We start from the raw sequence: 14461 nt of genomic DNA on the forward strand, positions 1-14461 counted from the left end.
ATAGAACACAGTTAAATTCAGTGCAGTCAAATATGTAATTTACATGTGAGTGTGTGTGTGTGTGTGTGTGTGTGTGATTAATCCATGCATTATTTCGGCTAATGCTGTGGCTTTGTTGTGTATTTATTGTCAAGTGTCAAAATTATTGCTAAATTAGCCTATATATGAAGTATATGAATTGATTTTATTGACACAATTTTTCATTTATTTTCTATTTATATTAATTATATCAGATACAATTGTTAGAGGGGTATTTTAAGCTGTAATTTGACCATGATACAAATGTGCCTATGGGGCACAATGTAACATTTCACTTGTCTTTTTTCAGGTAGATGGCGAAAAATGTATGCGCTGTATTCATGAAAAAAGACCACATCCAGTATTTGTGTAAAATTAATTTATATAAAAAATTTTAAAAATATCTTTGAACCCCAAGTGCATTTACACAAACTTAAGAAAACCAAAACGTGTTAGTTTGTGTTTAATGTTTTTAATTATTTAATCGCTAACATAAAGGGTGATCTTTTTTCTATTATAAATATCACCATATTATTATTATTAATATTGTTATTATTATGATTGAAACATCTTAAAATGTTACAAAATATTTTTCCATTTTCCCTTGCATTTCATAAAGTTTATTAAAGTTACACTCTAAAAAATGCTGGGTTAAAAATAACCATTGCTGGGTTATTTGGTAACCCAGTGCTGGGTAAATATTGGACAGAACACACGCTGGGTTATTTTTGACTCAGCTTGCTGGGTTATTTATTTTAACCAGTGTGCTGGGTTGTTTCTTGACACAATGCTGGGTTAAAAGCGACTACTTTTTAAAGGTTCTTTATTTTAGATAATCTACTACTAAAAATAGTAATAAGCATGTTGTGCTTATTAAAAAACATTTCACAACAGTATACATGTACAACATGAAAGCATTTTATTTAATTATTAAATGGCCAGCAAAAACTATAATGTTATTCTGAATCAGGCAGAAAATTAAAACACTTAAAAAAATACATTTTTGATGACAAAATAATAGCAAATAGTTATTATACAGAATATCAAATTAAATAAATAGTATCAGTATATTATTTAACATTTAATTTCTTTAGTCCAGCATAAAATTATTCAAACAATCTATAATTACATTTTTGGAACAAGGCAGTGCTTTAATTAAGAATGTACAAGAATTGTAGCAAATCAATTCACAAAACACCAAATAAATAAATAAATAAATAAAAATAGATACATACATTAGTTAGTTTAATAAATAATTTAGTCCTCAGCAGCATAAATGGAGGCACGCATAAAGCGAATATTTGAATTTTCGGAACCAGGCAACTCATAAACTACCTGCTGTAAAAACTCCCAGGCAGGGGAACATTGTTTTGGAAAGTGGATGTCAAAGCAAAAAAAGGACTTGAAACAAACATCTACTGCCTTGAGGAGAGTCTGCTCTTCTAGGGCTTCCCCATTCACCACCACGAAAAACTGTCCACCAACTCCAAGTTCTAAGACAAATGGGAAGGGCTTCTCCTCCCTCTGTTTTAGTAGGTACTGCACCATGTTGGTTCCAGACTAAATAAGAAAATAACATCAAACTTTAAAGTGCATGTACTCCTTACCAAAAAATTGTTACAGGTTTAGTGCAATTAAATAACAGCTGTAATTTAAAGTAAATAAAGAAGCATGCTCTGGTGTTGTTTTCACATGTTCTACTTACTGGTTGTACATCAATGAAAGAGGTTCTGGCTTCCTCAATAGTTGGCCGGAATGTTTTGTTGCCAATCTTGTACACAGATGGTGGAAGGATCTGAGGTAAAATTTTCAGTGCCATGGTGCCTTTGGTATCTAAAAGGAGAGAAAAGTTAATTTCAGTGATCTGATCACAAGCGATCAGCACAAAATACAGCTGTAAATGGGGGCCCAAAATGTTTTGTAACTGGATCACAAAAAGCATATACTGTATGGAGGTCATCAAAGACACAAGTGACCACATCACATTTTAGGTGTAAACACTAATCCATCCTCAATGCGAACTGGACCGTAGCTAAAGTACACATCTCAGCTCCTAAACAACTGCTGCTCTAACAAGAGTTTTAAACGTTACTGGTTCTGTGTGGCTTTAAAAAATAGTTCACCAAAATATCTAATTCTTTCATAATTTTCTCATCCTTATGCCATCTCAAACTCATATGAATTTCTTACTTCTGCAGAACACAAACAAACATAATTTGAAGGAGATGTCTGTTTGTACTTTTAATACAATTCAATGGGGTCTGAAACATTTAAGTTCCAAAATAGTTCAACTGGTGTGACAATTTTGTTATAGGTCGCACACATCAACAATAATTTATTTGTATTTTGCAGAGGAATGGAAGTTATTTGAGTTTGAGATGACATAAAGGTGATGAAATCAGAGACCGTTCCCTGATGTCTCGCCTGGCCACGTGTGATCAACTCACATGAAACACATCTTTAAATAAGCTAAACAGCATTTTAGTGTTTTTAAAAAGTGAGAAAAGAGAAGATCAAGAAGGGGCAAGTACTTTTACTTAGTTTCTTCTGCATTTGATTTTACATAATTACTAACCTGCAGATATGTTGTCTAAATTGAGGAAATCCATTTGTCGTCCATCTCTTTTAGCAAAGGCCAGGATCTTGTCAGCAAAGTCAGGCAACCAGGATGAGCACAATTTGTCAGCAGCATCAGGGTGGAGTACACTAAAGTCTTGAGATATGTGTAGTTGGAAATTAATATTATGACAATTATGATTATAACATCATAGAATTTTAGTGATAAATTCAATGTATTTTTTATTTTACTCATTGATGAAAGTGAGGCTGGCACTTTATCACATGATTAATGTTATTATAATTATTATTAAATCAAATTTAAAATTCATCTGCTTCAATCTACTAGGCAACGAAGCGAAAAAGACACTGAGGATATATTGCATTTACCATGCCTGGGGTATCCATTAGACGAGGGAACTCTGATAAAATCTCAGATATTGGTTTCGAGCTGTTCTGGCGAATCCAGTGAGCTCTAAAAAGCTTTCATATACTGCTCAACCTGGTCCAGTGGTCTGGTATTGTTTTTTAGCCATTCTTTTAATTGAATTGCTCTCTCAGGAGACAAAGTTGATGCTGTTGACAAAGTGAAAAGTCATATTGGTTAATTTACATCAGCTGTATATTTACATGCCCTCCACAAATATTGCCACCCTTGGCAAATATGAGAAAAACATATTTGCCAAGGGTGGCAATATTATCCTCTTGTTCTTTCATTCAAATATTCCAAAAACTCTAACCTATAAGTCAAGTAAAATGATTGAATAATCAAAGTAAATAAATAAATCTGGGCTATCAAATAGCTAAACATTCTAAAAACCATACTATTTTCTTGTCAAGCAAAATGGCATAAGATATTAAGTCTTGTTTTCAGAGAAATCTGATTTTATTCTTACAAGAAAAATAATCTGCCAATGGGGTTAAGAAAAATAAACTTGTTTTCCCACTGAATTTAAGTAGATTTTTCTTCAAATAGTTTTTCATTCTTTAAAACAAATATTATAAGCATAAGTCTTACTAGGAATGAAAGTCAACCTCTCCTCACAGACAGGCACTATGGAGGGCTGTGTTCTTAATCTCCGCATCCTCTTTCTTAAATTGCGAAGGCGCTCCTCAAGAAATCCTGTGGAAGGCCTGTGTTTTCGCCCCTGGCTGAACCAGGCCTCCTGAAAGATAATGTTTGTCATTGTTGTTGTTATTTAATGTTTCAAAATATACATAGTATCATTTGCAACCTTAAATCACCAATGTGCAAAAAACACCAGTAATGGTAAACTCACATAAAAAAATTAAATCATAAAAAAATTATATTTAACAAAAAAAGTTGACCAGTATAACACAGTATGACAGAAAAGTTAAATGACAGTTGAGATAGATAATGTCGGTCAGCAGAATAAAATAAGATTAATATACTCACAAAGCCATTTCCTTCAGGGTCACGGAGACAGGGAAATGTCTCTACTAGAGAAATGGCCATTGCCTTTTTGGTCTCTGTTGATGGTCTGTATTATGATTGCCAAATAAGAAAGAAAAACATTGTTTCAAAATAGATAGTCTTATTCTGAATTGATTTGGGTGAAAATACATAGTATTTATACTCACGTTTCGCCATATTTCTCAATAAGAAAAGAAACGGTAATTCGCACCATTGCACGCCTTTGCTTGGTGGAAATTGTATTATTCTCTAGACTCTCCACAATAGAGGGTCCATGTGGTGCTTTCATCAGAATTGCACGGATATCCTGGTACATAGCAGATTTGTCAGTAAATATAGTAGCTTACTGTAAATGTAGGAAATGTTACTTTACAAAAAGGTACTGACAACAAATTAAAAATAGTTGTCAGTACTCATGCTTTTCCTAGTTGTCAGGAAACATACAAACGTGTCATCTGGAAAAGATTAAGAACAAATGTTGGTTGTGAATTTTCATGTGCAGTGCTGGGCTGTGCAATTTCAGATGCAATGGTGGCCTGTGCATTTTCATATGCAGTGCCGTGCTGTGGCGGGATACTGTTCTACAGAACAAACAAAAAAACTATGTTTAGGCAAATACAATATACAGTATTCTATATTAGAATATAAGTTAACTTAATGCATTTAAAATTTACTTAGAAATTGATAAGGAAGACTTGGAAATACAAATCATATTATTATCTTATGGCACTTTTGACTCACACAACTGCCAGGCAGGCCTGAAATGTGCACAAATTCTATGTCAAAGGTCTACTGGTCCTGACCCGTCACCATAGCTGGTTTGTGGACATAGGCACCTCTGGTTTCACAGAACTCTATGCATGCTTGGAGCTAGATAATGATGAAGCTTGCCTCCATCTAAAAAAATATCCCCCTAACTAGATTGTATTTGTTTAACAAAATGTAAACTGATTTTCTAAATAATTTTTGAAAAGCCTTCAATAACACTAAACACTAAGAAAAGTTTATTTGGATTAAACCAGATATGGTTAGATTACATGTTATTAAATTACATAATATTTGACCATTTTAAACAATAACTGATTTCAGTTAGTTTTTTTCAGACCATTACAACACCCTGTATCGGAGAGACACATAAAAACAGTCATCATTCTTTCTGAATGACTGAACTGTATGAACAGGATGATGATCAGTCAGAGATCAGTGACATCAATACATGTGATGGCACGAGTGTGTTGCACAGCAAAGGCAAATAAATGCCTTTCAAATCTAACAGTGACTAACTTCTCAATCACTAATTTAAATTTGGAGTTAAAAGCCAAGCAGTGTCTTATACATCCAAATTGTGGGTCACCACTTGAACAGTAAGACACAAACACTGTCATACCTGGCCTATATGTTGTTCCCTTAAGTTTTACCCAGGCTGGCACATACACCTCTGTGTAGGATGGAATATTTTCCAAGCCTTCTTGGATTTCATCACATCTCTAAAGATCAGCGAGAATAGTGCTGTGACCTTGGCCCACTTCAACATTGTGATCAAAGACACCTCCAGAAAAGAAATTGTAACACAACATTACTTGATGTCTAATGGCCATCGACTTACAGATATTCCTGAAGTTGCACGTGATATGGCTTATGCGTTTAAAGAAGCCATGCTTCGCTTCAAATCGCATGGTCCAAAACTGCACCAATGGCCCAAGCTGTCTTATAGCTCTTGGATAATGCAACATGAAGTGGTGTTTAGGTTTCAGATGTTGATGTGGGTACAACTCAAGAAAGAGAGTATGGTGTTCCTCTATTAGCCACTTCAAGTAGATTGTGCTCTCGACAGTGAGTGATGGAGAAAAAATTAATTCCATGCAGGAAAGGAGAAGAAGCAGTAGCTCCCAGAACCTATTTGATTCTGGGACTAGATCTCCAACCATTAGAGGAAAGAGTCTCAAAAGGCACCACATCTGTGCTGCTGTCTGCTTCATGACCCCATCTTTGTTACGCAGGTAATGCTTTGTAATCAAAGTGGGCTTGTTGTGGACATCACTAAAGCCATAGTCAAAGCTTGTGATCCTGTAATTTAGTGTGTCTAGGGTGAAGTGTCCTTCCTCAATCAGTGAGTTTATGATCAGCTTCATCTCATAACTCCCTACACCTTCTAAGATGTCATGCATAATGTCTGGTGCCATGTTTTTGCTGACATCAAAAAAGTGGAGATCATTGAGGGCACTTGAACGTTTTAGGCCAGTGTCCGAGACACTATCAAGACCAATGTCTCTCTCATTGGACTCAGCAGTTCGGAGAATGCCACGGTCTTCTTTTACCTGTACCCTTAGGACTTCTTTTGGAACACGGCACCACCGGCAAGCATAATTGCTGGCAAAGCTTTCAGTAAATCCAAGAACTGCATTCAGCCCCAAATTATCACCAACAACCTGGCAGATGCTGACTTTTACTGTTCCCTCAAAGGATGATGTTTTGATATCAACACCCTCTTTCTCTAATGATTTTATGTCCTCCACTATGGGCTTTAAAACAGCCTCAATGCCATAGGTTTTGGCATCATCGGTTTTGTTGACTGCCAGCAAAAAAAGTGAGGAGCTCTTTCGGTAAACATTTGATAGCAAAATACATAAATCCTAATTTGTGGACAGATGTCTTTGAGCCAAGGGGATTCACAGTCTCTACATCATCAATGTAAAGAAGAAGAGGAATAGAGACTTCACGGGAGCACAGGGCATGGAATTTGCAGAGCTCACCATCACAAAAGTCTTGCAGAGCACCACTGTCTTGCTTCTGCCATGCAATAACTTTAGACATGATGCCTGGTAGTTCAAGTAACTTTTTTAGGAGAGGTCTAAGTGGAATGCGCTGAAATGTGTCACACACTGAAATTTGTTTAACTGTACCACTGTTGGAATCTGTGTGTTGAACATAGGAAATGCCAGGGACAGCCTCCTTTACTGGCTGAATGAAGTTACCAGACTGCATAAAATACTTCATTTGCCTATATTCAGTTTCTAAGCCTTTGAAGGGCTCAGAAGCTGCCTCGAATTGCCTGTTCAATTCTTGTGCTTCTCCGCTTTTGTCTTGTCCAAGATCTTTAAGCAAAGACATTGTTCTTTCCTGAAGCTTGGAGACAATATCAGACAACAGACTTGATGTTTCCTGCACTGTAAAATTCACAGCAGTGAATGTCTGTGAAGACTTCGATTTCAGTTTAGCCAGGAAAAGAGCTACCCTATCTGTCATATCCTCTTCTTCCAAATCATCCAAATCACAAACCCCACTAATGTCAGACACTTCCACACAAGTATGTTCTTGAGCATCAAGTGCCTCAAATGTCAAACTGGGAGCCTGGTCAGAATCAGACCTAGCTGAGCTGCTGATGTTATGGTCATTATTGTGTTGAACTAGGTGCCTTCTGTATGATCTCATATAATAAAAAGTCCTTTGACAACCATTCTGATTGCATTCAAAATGTGTGGAAGCACTGTTAATGCTGTGGACTGCCCTTAAGTGTGTAAAAAATTGTTTCAAGTCAGCTATGCTGGCTTGGCAACGAAAACAGATATATTGCATGTCTAACTTACTAATTTAAGTTCTTGGAAATGTTTTAAAAATTTTAGTCGGAGGCCAATTTTTGGAATGAGGGCTGCAATTGTGTTCTCATCCAATAACAAGAAACTGTCATCATCTATCTGCTCATCTGGAAGATAACAAGCAAAAACAAACAAACAAACAAACAGTAAAATCAGGCATGGATTACATTATATACAGTATATATACTCTGACACGGTTTAAATGCTAGAGCTGACACTGGTTATATTGGAGAAAATCACAATTATTTACCCCCAAAAAACAAAAACAAAACAAAAAATCCTTAAGAGTAATTGAAAAAGATATTTGTGAATGGTTACCTGCAAATTTTTCAACAAGGCACTCAAGATTCCAGTTGGTGAGTTTTTGTTTCACAAAAATGTCCATTGCTGTACAAAAACACAAGGAAACATCTGATTAGCAATATCTTGAATAAGTTAGCTAGCTACTGCTAAACCTAGCTATCACTGTTGTGTCTTGTTAGCTAGTTTTCTTTTTGTCTATTTCAGCTATCCTCAAAAACAAGAGGTTGTAATATCCCTAACAATTCAACATTGTAAGGGTTTCTAAGTTTCCTATTTTGCGTAAAATAAAACATATTGCACCCCTTTTGTGATTATATGACGTGTATGCTAGTCATTGCTTGTTAAATAGCAGGGTAGGGTTGCACCAGCTGTGCGTAAATTCTCAAGTAAGTTAGGACGTAAAGCTCACACTAAGGGCTTAGAAACTACTAGTTAGTTTGTAACTAAGTCAGTGCTTAATTCGGTTGCACCACCTGTTCTTAAGGCAGAACTTAAAGGGCACCTATTATGGAATTTTGAAAATTACCTTTCATGTAGTGTGTAACATAGATTTAAGTGAACAAAAACATCCTGCAAAGTTTTATATATGAAAGTTCACCATAAAAAAAGTTATTGTCTCTCAAAAGTAGGAGTCGACTCTGAGTCAATGTAATGAATCGTTTTTCCAATGCATCATTTTCCTTTTCGTTCTGACGTCAAGACGAAAAATTATCAAATTGGCCGCGCCCACTCATTGCGCGCGCAGACACCAGGGAAAACTTGAAAACATCATGTCCACAACAAGACGCTGTGTTCTGAAGTGCATATCAAAAGCTAACTTTTTTTCACTGCCCAGGGACGAGCATGTGAAGAATCAGTGGCTAGAGTTTATATTTACAACTATAACACACACGTATAGCCCGAACCTTGCTGTGTTCGCCTCATTTTAATGACGATTGCTTTACGAACATGAATGCTTTCAAGTGTGGATTCGCGAGCCGGTTGATACTGAAGGAAGGTTCAGTACCAAGTTTATTTGGATCAGCTTCCTCCTCCGAATCACAACCTGTAATTATTATTAATAATTGTTGCTTTTTTGTGTTTTTTAGCATGCTTAATAAGTATTTGTGTGTGTTGTGTAAGTTACGCTCAGCGCAGCTTCTAGGTCTCCAATGTCAATTTTTTTAAAATATGTGAAATGTTTGTCGATGTTATTGGAGTTGTCATAAAGAATAGAGCAATAACTTGTAGTAATGCAGTGCTTTACCAATATGTTTATGCGTTGGGCTAAAGCAAACAATAACTGATTGGGCGTTTACCACCGAACTTTGGGCTATGATCGCTAACATAAATCAACTCAAATTCCTTCTCTGATTTTGATTTTTTTACTACAAAGCAGTGATGGGCGTTCCGTTTCCGACAATCTCTGCACAGAGTATACCAATCACAACTGACTGGGTCATCTGACCAATCATCGCAGATTAGCGTCACGCAAAGGAGGGGTTTGGAAAAATGAGTCGTTGAACGAATCATTTGGGAGTTGGTGAGCAAATCAGGTAAACATAAATGCATATTATAAGACAACAAAAGTGTTTTTTGTCAGTGCATGCATGTAAAACTGTTGTTGGGGACTCCCAAAACAATATTAGGAACATTTTAAATGCCATAATAGGTGCCCTTTAACTAGTATGTCGTAAGCTCTCCGTAAAGTGATGCGTAGTCGCACAGAATTACGGTTTTTTTTTTGTACTCCAATCAGCAGCCTTCCAATTTGTAAACAGGAACCGCGCGCATCACTACAAACTCTCAAAGTCTCGCGTGAGCGGTCAAAACAACGACGTACAATCTAAAAAGTTATATTAACACATCTTTCATAGCCTATACATGGCGGACAAAAGGATCAGGAAGAACATTTTCAGTCACGAAGAAATTCTAATTTTAATTGAGGGATATAAAGTGAACAATATAAGATCTTGATAAGGCTGAAAAACGCAATATGGAAATAACCTGTTTTATACAACCACTATAGCATTTAAGACAAAAAAATTAATGTCTAAATAAATAATAATAATAAAAATAAAAAAACTATGTCTTGAAATCCATTGTTTAAACGGAATAATTGATGCCGGCCAATTGAATTATTGTCATTAACCGGCACCCGATGAGTAACGGCCACGACGCGATTACCTCAGGGTATTCATTTTTTAATGTGTTTTTAATGGTCACTTTTTCCTTAATTATGTAAATCCCAAAAATATCATACTTTTCACTAGTTTAAATATAGTTTTATAGATTTATAGCAAAACATATATCATCACTTACCTTTACTCATATACTGTCCAACGTCGTCGTCCTCTCGACCGTTACGTTTTGTCCTTGAACAGCGCAAGGAGATGAGATAACCCAAACGCTGGGTCAAATATTCTAAGTGTACTTTGTGTCAACCAAGGAACCCAAACGCTGGGTCAATATGAGCCAATACCGAGAATATAACCCAGCAAAATAGGTTAAAATACTTAACCCAGCGAATGGGTAGAAAAAATAACCCAGCATTTTTTAGTGTATGCATCAATATAATCAGAATGTGCATACCAAATAAAATTGCTATTAGTAACAGAATCATTAGTGGTTACATCGGTTTGTTTGACATGCTTTGCAATTGCACGCTACATTTCGGTTCAGAGAGAGATTGCCATCAAACCGCTTGCTGTGTATTTTGGCGAGACTGGCTCTCGTATGAAAAATTAACTCATGCCGTGACATAACCCAAACGCTGGGTCAATATGAGCCATTATCAAGAATATAACCCAGCAAAATAGGTTGAAATACTTAACCCAGCAAATGGGTAGAAAAAAATAACCCGGCTTTTTTAAGAGTGTGACTATACCATAAGACATCAGTGTTGATATAAAGAATGAAATACGAGTGCCCTCTACTGATCATGTCACTCCTGTACCATTAATGACGCATCAAACCGCGTGATATTACAAGATCTGTTTCCCATTGGCGCGCATTATCAGACTGCATCTGTATAGGGAACAATCACCCCCAATAATCAGATAAGGCCAGACTGTCCCCCCAATAATTGATATGCTTGTTGCTGTTCTGCTGTCCATTATGCACTGCTGTCTAATTGTCATTAAGTTGTTGCAGGGATAACATAATGGTTAAGAAAAGTTAACTTTTTAGAGTGCGCAGTAGTCACATCAATGTCATTTGAGAAAGCCAATCAAATCGATGAAGGCAGGACTCAAATTTAACAAGCAGAGCGGAAACCTTGTGTATTATTCCAGCGCCCGTAGCACGCACGCATCAGTGTCAGCAGTTCGGGTTCAGAGTGTTAGTATCATGTAAGATGGCAGCATGTAACTAAACATGCAATATTTGCCCACTTTTATATGATTGAAATATTGAACAGACCAATAGTAATTTCCAATAGTGCAAACATCACAATTTTGCGAAATTTGCTGTTTTAATAAAAAATGTCACGCACAGTACGTGATTCAGATGTCATTCATAATTATGAATGTGAAAATATTATTAGATCCATTTTCAGCATATCATGCTTATGACAAAGAGTGAATGTGTGTATATTGTAGAGTAATTGAATGAATGTGGTTATCTGGTAAGATTCTGAAGTAGAATATTCACTTGAATTAGACTTGACTTAGAAAATGATCTATAACACAAAGTACAGTGTTTTCACCCTCAGATCAGAACAAGAACATGATAAGACCTGTGACTTGTGGCTTCAGTTGGGTTTTTAGGTTATGGCAAGGACAGTGTCATATTTTAATGCAAATATTATTAGGTAATAATTTTAAATCAATTTAAGATTTTCGAAATCATTTCTTTGTCTTTAATTCATTCTGAATGTTGTACAGCATCTCCGAAGAGTCTTCTTTTAGAAGAGACCATTTTATTTTGAGCATGAGCCACCAGTTAGATATATCTTAAGGATATATCCAAGGACTAAGTCCTGGAATTAATCTAACAATACTATGTCTTGTCTAGTGAAGTAATTAAATGAAAGAAGTCAAAATTAAAGATGAGGCCTCAAAGTTGGAGATCAGATGCGAAGAGCGAGAGAGTTGAGTTGTTAGTCTCTCTGACAACCAAAAGTTAAGTTTAAGGTATTTATACCCTCTTGAGACTGTGCCAAGAAGATTCCTTATTTGGTACAGCGTGTTCTGCATGGTTTGGGGTTAACTCAGAGGCGTCAAGACATATTGTTATGACCCACTGAAGTGCGAAGGCTGCGGTGGCGCTGTATGTTGACACACCGGGCAGAAACACCAGAACTACACAAGTGTGTCTTATCTTGTGTGTGTGTGTATGTGCAAGACTCCCATCTGCACATCGCTTGAATAGTTATATCTAAGTTAGCCAAGCTGTCTGAATTCAGGTCAAAAGGGCAAGAAGTTCATATATTTTGTCCAAAACAGCGCTCCAGTTTCTCACATGAATGATGGGCACAGAAAGCACAAACCATTTAACAAACCATTTACAAGGATAGAGAACGAACATGAAGTAATCTTCTAACACACACACATTGAACATATAAGGCTTGTGTCTGGTAACATGTATACAACACAGGAATTCAAGGATGGACATACAAGGAATAGTCTTAATACAATGTTAATGCCATATAAGCTGGTTTCATGAATGTGAAGTATATGACTATATTATAATTCAAAGGTTGTGGATACATTAATAAGCTTGTATAATATCAAGCAAAAGTATAAAATATAGGAATGTCTCTAGCCACTTGCGTCAGTCCCCTACTTGAGAATTAGACAATACTCACATCGTTCTTATCTTAACTCATTCCTATTAAACTATTCCTTCTTGGCCATCAGGAATTCTATTTTCAGGTGGTGCATAAACACCATGCTTTTTCTTAAACATCTTGACACAGAGATACATACAGAGATGCGTGTACCAGCATACAGGAGGAAGACCAAACCAAAAATTAAAGTAATTGCTAATCCAGTTTGTTTTAAAGTGTTCCAGGCAGTATTTCCAAATGTTTTACCCACCCAGGAAAATAAATCAAGGTTATTGTCACTAGATGATTCTTTCTTGTGAGTGTCAATTTCATTTCTGAGGGCAATCATGTATTGCTGAACATCAGTCATGTTATGTTACCCGGTCTTAGAATCAGGTGTAATAAATGTGAGTGGTGTAGACATACCACTTATATATGCCCACGTTGACAAATACAAACAGGTGCGGTGAAACTTGGTTTGACATGTACTGGTAGGGGTGTGGGCATATCAATTACTTCCTTTACCCTGTCATGGATGAGAGTCATATGCAAACAATGAATTACACATAGGTGAACATGCTGTTTTAGCATCAACATTAATGTTCAATTGGGCAAATCGATGGGCTATATACATTAGCCGTCCAGTGCAAGTTCCTTCTGGCAGGAGAAGAGCCAGGGCGTACAGCCATATCATGCATTTGGATTCTGTCTCTGTCAGAGTGCTTGGCTGGAGTCGGAGTGGCTTGTCTGTTGCATGTGGAGTGTTAGCACAATCATAACAGTTATGATACTCGTTTCTAAGGGTCACGTAATTAATAAATTTCCACCAATAATTATCTCTGTGGGCAAAATTACTTGCACCAAAATAGTCTATGTTCTCAGCCACGTGATTCAGACTGTCCTCAATAGGTTGTGCTAAAGTAATATATTTGAGGATGATGAGGAGAATGAGAACCTTCATTTCATTGGGTTTCTTTAGTGAATAGGGAAACCATAGTAAAAGGTGTATCTGATAATATCTTGATTCTCACAAGCACAATCAGGAACTTTCTTACAAAACCAGTAACAAGCTGCAATCTCTCGTTTGGGTGCTGGAGGAGTGGCACAGCGCCTGTTGATGTAGATGAGGTGTCCTGGACCTGGAGTGAAACACTTGTGATGAAAGTACCAGCCCCCCCACTGTGATCGATTGATCTCTGAACAACGGCAGTGGTGGTGTCGGAATAGAGCAACCGATTGCTAAAGCTAGGACTGCAGGATCACTCAGTGCAACGATTCATCAACGATGCAGATGTCAGTCGTTGGACCATTCGAATTAGACCAAGGAATTCCTTGTAGTTCCCTGAGAGCATCAATTTGTACCTAAAGATTTTCAGATAGGTATAGATAGGAAGAGAAGGGGGGTAAAGAAAAAAACACATGGAAGGGATGACCCTTCCCGTCAAGTTAGTAACTGTTTTTTTTTTTCTTTTCTTTCTTTTCCAGAATCATCTCCTTTTCATCGGAAAGGCATTACATCAGCACCATAAAGCACTTTCACTCGGCTGACCTATCGGGGGGAAAATAGTATTATCATTGTAGAAGCATTAAGCCATAATGTTGGCGGTTTAGGGTTAGTATAGCAAGCAGGAATAGTTTAGTTTACATTAAATGCATCCATCGAGTCAAGCCTGGTTCAATTTCAACAAGCATAGAGGTTGGAATTGTCAACAACACTGTATAAGGAATTCATATCATGTAGACATTGATCCAAAAATTCCCACTTTCTCAATTGATACCTCATCTCCCAATTGTACCAGATTTTTC

The 14461-nt window shown here is 36.7% G+C and overlaps 1 long non-coding RNA gene across 2 annotated transcripts; it reads right to left on the bottom strand.

Moving 5' to 3' along the window:
- Nucleotides 1-1377: 1377 nt before the first annotated feature.
- Nucleotides 1378-4309, bottom strand: LOC127633989 (uncharacterized). Of its 2 annotated transcripts, XR_007969295.1 has the most exons (7): nucleotides 4177-4309; nucleotides 3992-4076; nucleotides 3593-3740; nucleotides 2965-3150; nucleotides 2594-2731; nucleotides 1724-1851; nucleotides 1378-1578 (listed from the first exon to the last, which is right to left on the bottom strand). It is a non-coding gene; the product is annotated as an uncharacterized LOC127633989 (long non-coding RNA). The 2 variants fall into 2 exon arrangements; XR_007969294.1 differs by lacking the exon at nucleotides 4177-4309 and having other exon boundaries at nucleotides 3992-4124.
- Between the last annotated feature and the right edge of the window lie 10152 nt (nucleotides 4310-14461).

Source organism: Xyrauchen texanus, chromosome 41, assembly GCF_025860055.1.
Source record: "Xyrauchen texanus isolate HMW12.3.18 chromosome 41, RBS_HiC_50CHRs, whole genome shotgun sequence".
Classification (NCBI taxonomy): Eukaryota; Metazoa; Chordata; class Actinopteri; order Cypriniformes; family Catostomidae; genus Xyrauchen; species Xyrauchen texanus.